Source organism: Micropterus salmoides, unplaced genomic scaffold (assembly GCF_014851395.1).
Source record: "Micropterus salmoides isolate LMB-PRFRI ecotype aquatic unplaced genomic scaffold, ASM1485139v1 Ms_hic_scaffold_3321, whole genome shotgun sequence".
In the NCBI taxonomy this organism is placed as follows: Eukaryota; Metazoa; Chordata; class Actinopteri; order Centrarchiformes; family Centrarchidae; genus Micropterus; species Micropterus salmoides.
The window spans coordinates 5321-12622 of record NW_024042620.1 but is presented as its reverse complement, the minus strand read 5'-3'; the positions used below and the strand labels follow the sequence as shown (position 1 = coordinate 12622).

At 39.0% G+C, this 7302-nt stretch overlaps 1 long non-coding RNA gene across 1 annotated transcript; it reads left to right on the top strand.

Annotated features, from left to right (window-relative positions):
• Positions 1–5407: 5407 nt before the first annotated feature.
• LOC119884264 lies at positions 5408–6152 on the top strand. Its single transcript, XR_005440966.1, has 3 exons — positions 5408–5764; positions 5893–5994; positions 6093–6152. It is a non-coding gene; the product is annotated as an uncharacterized LOC119884264 (long non-coding RNA).
• The last annotated feature ends 1150 nt before the right edge of the window (positions 6153–7302 follow it).

Sequence of the window (7302 nt, the reverse complement as noted above, 5' to 3'; positions counted from 1 at the left end):
GCTCACATTTGGATTTATCATGTGAGTTTTCTTTTGCCATACCAGAAAGGACTTTGTGTAACGCCAAGCTGACAGAAATTGGTCATCTACATCAAAAGCAGGACCTGCTTTTAGGAATGTGACTGTGATTGCTGAGCATCTAGGACTCAAATCATGCCGTATAGTAGAAAAAGCACTTGAAAAGTGGAGATCGGCCCTCACTGAGGAAGAGACAGAACTGCTGGATCATTACTCACAGGGGTTAATAAACCCTGATTGTAAAGACCCTTTTCCGAAGTTGGGTATTTCTCCCATTTTGGGAGAACACAACAGCATGTTTTTACATTGTAAAGAAATGATTGTGGGTTCAAATGTTGTACTTGGGAAAGAATTGTACAAGGTTTGTGTAAAAGTTTTTAATAAGAAATGTTTAGATAACAAGTGTGATACACCATGGCGAAATATACTTAATCTTGCTGTCGATGAAAGCCAGAATGGAGAGCCTTGTATAAGTCACCATTAATCAAAAAAACTGGGGATTTACAGTGGAGAGTGTTACATGGTGCTATTGCAGTAAATGCATTCGTCTCCTTGATCAATTCTGAAGTGACTGAAGGCTGCCCTTTTGTTTGGAAAAAGAGACTATTTTTCATGCTTTTATGCACTGTGGGAGGTTAAAACCTTTATTTGATATTTAGAGAAAATGTTTTGATTCTTTTAATGAGTTTTTTCAATGAAAGTGTTTATTTGTGGATTTAAATATGTGAAGAAATTTTCGTCATAAGTGTCAGTTGTTGAATTTCTTGATAGGTCAGGCAAAAATGGTGATTTATACCACAAGGAAAGAAAAAATTGAGCAAAATGTTTGTAACAGTTTGGTAGCAATTTTTATAAAATTAGTCAAATCTAGGATTTTGATTGATTATCATTATTATAGATTAATGCATGATTTTTTATCCTTTGAGGTAAGATGGTGTCTAAATAAGTGAAATTGTTGAAGAAAAGTTGCTGTTTTCTATCTTTTAAGATTTTTTATTGGTCTTTAAATTAATGATGTTGTTTGGCAGTTTGTAATAGTTATTGTGTATATTGCAATTAAAAAGGGTTTTGAAAATCAAATCTCTCTCTCTCTCTCTCTCTCTCTCTCTCTCTCTCTCTCTCTTCTGAGTCTAAAGTCTGAATGTCAGAGTGAAACTCGGCTGTGGGTGGAGATATTCTCTTATTCAGTCAGACGTGTTCACACAGCACAAAATAACAAAATCACCAATAAGATGTCCTGTTTTATTGTCTTTCCAGGTTGGTGGTGGTTTGTTGCAGTTGCAGCTCTCTTAATAACTGTTGTTATTGTTGTTGCTCTCATCAGATGGAAGAAAACTAAAGGTGAGAGCAACCACAGATATTATAAACAAGAAGTTTTGATGAACCTGGATTTTTATTGTTGAAAAGTCGACTCTCTTTTGTCTCTTCAGGAAAAAAACCCCAGATGGATGAAAACACTGTGAGTTTTACGGCTGAGTAATCAAATGTTTCTACAGTTATGACAGAGCTGAATCAGCTGCTCTCTGACAGAGTCATCCAAATCTAAACAGCCTTCACAGAGTCAGTGTTTGACCACATGGAAGTAGACTCTGTTTGTTTGTTGTTTTCAGGGACGGAGCTTAAACCCTGCAGTGAGTCCAGAAAGCAGTCAGGACACGGTGAGATCTCACACTACACCCAGGACAAAGTGACACTCACTGTTTTTAGATTTGTTGTTCAAAATGTAGCTCTATGAGACACACAGTGACTCTTGAATCTAAGTTCTTTCTGCAAGAGAAGAAGTGGGGAGTCTGATGATGCAGCTGGACGACACCAGAACAGACCAGAACACAATCAAGTCCACATGTTACTGAGCAGCCATTATGTTGTCTTCTCTGTGTAGGCTGATCCTGAAGATGGTGTTTCCTACGCCTCCATCAGCTACACCAGGAAGACCAACAGTAAAGGCCGGGTAAGCTGTCTGATTGGTTCTAGTGATGATGGCAGTGAATGAAAACACTTCTCTCATTTAATGTTGTGTAATTTCTGTGTTGTGCTGTTTGTCTCTTTTCCAGGTTCTGGGTAAAGATGGTGATGATGAAGATGATGCAGTGATCTACAGCAGCGTGAAAGCTTCCTCTTCTTCTGCTGGAGCCTCAGCTGATCCCAGCGACCTCTACGCCACCGTCAACTAACCAAACAAATAAGAGACCACAGTGTAGTTACAGCTCATATCATTACAGGTAATTTACACTGAGAACTGATAAATGTTTTATTATTTGAATTATTTTATGATAATATATGGGACATTTAGCTTGATGAACTTGCTGTCAGGCACTTTAATGTGCTAGTGCTGTGTTGTAGTTAAACATGTATTAGTTTTTACTGTTATTTCTGTATCAGCTGTTATTGTTTGAAATGCAGTCATTTTAACATCTATATTTCTGTAGAGGTTTAACACCTCCAGAGCTCTTTGCACCTTCTTCTTCTTCGTCTTCCTTTCATGTGGTGAAACGGGTCATTGTCACAAATACAAAGTGTGAACTTGAGGCTCAGTGTGAATCTAAATATAGTTTATTCTAACTGTCATGTTTCAGAGGAAACTGGCAGTGGTGAAGCCGTTCCTACGAGTCAGAGACAGGAAATATAAAGACCAAGTTCAGTTTTACTTGATCCAGGCAGGCAGAGTCAGAACAGCAGGTAATAATGCTGCATTTGACACATGAAGTTGGATTTTCCCAGTTTCCAGTCGTAAATTCCAACTTGAACGCCCCCTTAAGGAGACAGAGTGTTACACACTTCTCTGCGCTTCCATTTCAGCTTTTACCAAAACTTCATAGTGACGGCGTCTGCCCCCCCGACCATTTAAATTAATTAAATCAAAGATAAACTGAAGAGGAGCTGTGCATAAAACCCTAATAAAAATTAAACCCACTGCTGTAATAGTATAAAAGAAATTAAAGGTGTAAATGTATAAAAATATAACAGAATATGATGCAGTATTAAGCTGCAATTTTTGGACAATGCACGTTTGTTTTTTCTATATTTAAATTGCAAATAAACGTTTCTCAAAGCATTTTTATTTGTTAGTTCACATTTCTTGGTGCAAGCTATTTTTCAGAACATTATTAACAAATGCTCTCAAAAAGTGATGTGGACAAAATCAGCCATTTCAAAATGTGGTGGGGACACATGTCCCCAGTGTAAATGACATGTTGATTCCACATTCAGACTTAAGAGCACATGAACACAGAAAAACTCAGAAGAATGACTTCACAACTCGGGAAATGGGACGATCTGAGTTTTAGTTACCCACTAGATGAAACTAAAACTTAAGTGTTTTTATCTGCTTTAAAACACGTCTGGTTGTTAGACCGGTTCAGAAGCAGCTCTGCATGACGACTGTTGGAGCCTTTAGATCTTTTTCACAGCAGACGTGTTTAATTGTCAGGACTCTGAAACTGAAGCAGCTAAATGGAATCCAGCCATCATTAATTGTTCAATTTAAATCTGTTTTCCTGCTGTGCTGTGTCAAAATGTCTTGTATGAAAACAACAGATGTGTGTGTTTTGGTCAGGTTAGTATTGAATCTGGATATTTTCCCCTTCAGGCCAGTAGGGGCTGATTAATGTTATTGTGCAGGTCCTGACTGGGACATAATATAATGCTCCTGAACACTGAGTTGTTTTAGATCGAGGGAAGTTTCATCAACTGCAACAAGTCAAACTTTAAGTTCTCTGCATCTCACACTGTGAAATCATCTGTGTTTGTTTACTGAAGCCATCAGTTAGCAGCAAGCCAGTAGGACTGTCAACAAATCCCACGAAAAGTACTATTAAAACCAGTCAGTGACCTTCACTGCTGCACTGGGTGACACGTTCTGAAGAAAACAACATTTATCTTAACCAACAATCTTCACACGTCAACTTCCTCTTCTTCTTCTTTTAAGGAGATGAAACTCGTCATTGTCACAAACACACCGACAAGAATTTGGGGTCTCCGTCAGTCACTGTGGGTGAGAGATGTTACGACCCCTCCCCCTTCCTGCTTCCTTCTCCTGCAGGAGGCTGCAGGCAGGGAGGCTGATTGGGCAATCACCTGTGCAGCTCTCTTCAGAGCTTATTTAGCCAGGACTGATCAGTCTTTTGTTCTCTCTCCTCCTAAGTCAGCGTCTGACTGGGTTTGTTTTGTGTCTTTTTGGTTTATCCTGACCACACACACACACACACACTCATCCATTCACTGCTGACACAACTGATATTCATACTTTTCCACACAACATATTTTTGGTGATCATTTGACCCTTCTTTTACTTTTATTATAAATCCTACCATTTGCGTGCAAACCTGTTGTGTCTCACCTCCTTTTTGTCACGGGCTAAGAGCTGGCTTGTGACAAGTGGGGGCTCGTCTGGAACTTGTTGTTATTTGGTGTTGATCGGCTTGTTTTGTGTAGCATCCAGCTATTTTGGTATTTGTTTACCAGTCTGTGAGGTAAATGTCAGGTTTGGTTAGGTCAGTTAAAGCTCCGTAGGAGAGAGGTTCATGGTCCTTTTGTCAGTGGTTTAGCTCTGCTGGCTGAATTTGTTTTGTTGGACCTTAGCTGGGTTTTCTAGTGTGAGCAGGAGAACTTTCCCCTGTTAGGCTTAACAGCGATTTCCCTTCGTGGTGTGGTGGTTTAGGTGGCGGTGAACGTGGGTAGAGCTTTGCTCGGGAGCACCTCCGCGGCTGTGACGGGGTCACTGGCTTTCTGGTTGCCCTTTTTCACCCCACTGGTTTCGAGTGCATAAGTACCCTCCACAATTAGCTGCACGAAGACTAGGGGGGAGTTGGCTAGATAGTCATTGTTGAAGTTAGCATGGGTATAGGGGGAGTCTTCTGCTCAGGTAGCCCAGGGTTTTATCTGTAATGGAGGGCGTAGTGCATCATTTAAAACTGACACCTGCCGATATTGTCGTGCCAACGGTCATTGGAAGAATGATGCCCCGTGTTGAAAGTAGACAGGCTGTTTCTTCAACCATACAATTTAGACATACGCCATTTTAATGCCATGTGTTTCTTTTCCTATTCCTCTACTCTCTTTGTTTGTTTCCCTGTTCTTCCTCTTAAAGTGCTTGTTTCATTTATTTAATTTATATTTTATATATTATTTTTTTAACACACACACACACACACACACACACACACACACACACACACACACACACACACACACACACACACACACACACACACACACACACACACACAAGCTTACCGTTTTATTTATTTATTTTATTAAAATTTTTAATTCTTCATTTTTTTAACACACATATACGCTTTGATTGCTTTACGCTTTAATTACTTGTTTAATGAAATGTATGGGGTTGATTGTTCTTATGTTGTATGTATGATGCTTTGGCAATATTGTTGTTACACATTCATGCCAATAAAGCTAATTTGAATTGAATTTGAATTAAATGCAGCTTGATTAGTAAAGTATGGCACATGGGTAATGTGTTGATAAATTATGGATCAGCTTGATTATATTGTAACATGAATGGTTATGAGTGTATATTGTACTGCTAACTGCTCTATGCCAAATTCAAGGTTCTTAGAAGAACCTTGTTCTTAAGGGGGGGATGTTACGACCCCTTCCTTCTCCTGCAGGAGGCTGCAGGCAGGGAGGCTGATTGGGCTGCACCTGTGCAGCTCTCTTCAGAGCTTATTTAGCCAGGACTGATCAGTGTTTTGTCTTCCAACCAACGATACTTCAACAAAACTACAAGGTAGTAACTCATCTTTCTCTGGAGTCTCTCTGTCTTCCTGTCAGCCTCTTTCTCTCCACATAATAAACATATGAATCTAACTTTTAAGTGTTTCATTTAGTTCTTGTTGATTTTTTTCTGTTCTACAGCTCGTGCAGATTGTTCTGCTCTGGACTACATAATGTTGGTTATGCGTGTGGCTGAACTCCTCCTAATTACTGTGATTACTGTTCTTCTCATCAGAGCTCGAGGTGAGAACATTCAGACCAACATTTGTTCACACTGATTAACATAACCTGTAAGTTTAGAGCTGAAATATTTCTCTGTGATTTATTTACCTGGTAACCAGAGACTACCTGACAACAACACAGTGACCTACAGCAGCGTGAAAGCTTCCTCTTCTTCTGCTGGAGCCTCAGCTGATCCCAGCGACCTCTACGCCACCGTCAACAAACCAAACAAATAAGAGACCACAGTGTAGTTACAGCTCATATCATTACAGGTAATTTACACTGAGAACTGATAAATGTTTTATTATTTGAATTATTTTATGATAATATATGGGACATTTAGCTTGATGAACTTGCTGTCAGGCACTTTAATGTGCTAGTGCTGTGTTGTAGTTAAACATGTATTAGTTTTTACTGTTATTTCTGTATCAGCTTTATTGTTTGAAATGCAGTCATTTTAACACCTATATTTCTGTAGAGGTTTAACACCTCCAGAGCTCTTCGCACCTTCTTCTTCTTCGTCTTCCTTTCATGTGGTGAAACGGGTCATTGACACAAATAAAAAGTGTGAACTTGAGGCTCAGTGTGAATCTAAATATAGTTTATTCTAACTGTCATGTTTCAGAGGAAACTGGCAGTGGTGAAGCCGTTCCTACGAGTCAGAGACAGGAAATATAAAGACCAAGTTCAGTTTTACTTGATCCAGGCAGGCAGAGTCAGAACAGCAGGTAATAATGCTGCATTTGACACATGAAGTTGGATTTTCCCAGTTTCCAGTCGTAAATTCCAACTTGAACGCCCCCTTAAGGAGACAGAGTGTTACACACTTCTCTGCGCTTCCATTTCAGCTTTTACCAAAACTTCATAGTGACGGCGTCTGCCCCCCCGACCATTTAAATTAATTAAATCAAAGATAAACTGAAGAGGAGCTGTGCATAAAACTGTAATAAAAGTTAAAACCACTGCTGTAATAGTATAAAAGAAATTAAAGGTGTAAATGTATAAATAAATAACAGAATATGATGCAGTATTAGCTGCAATTTTTGGACAATGCACGTTTGTTTTTTCTATATTTAAATTGCAAATAAACGTTTCTCAAAGCATTTTTATTGTTAGTTCACATTTCTTGGTGCAAGCTATTTTTCAGAACAACATCAGCCATTTCAAAATGTGGTGGGGACACATGTCTCCAGTGTAAATGAGATTTGTTGATTCCACATTCAGACTTAAGAGCACATGAACACACCTGAAGTCAGAAGAATGACCATCTGAGTTTTAGTTACCCACTAGATGTAACTAAAACTTAAACACTGAACTGTATCACTTTCT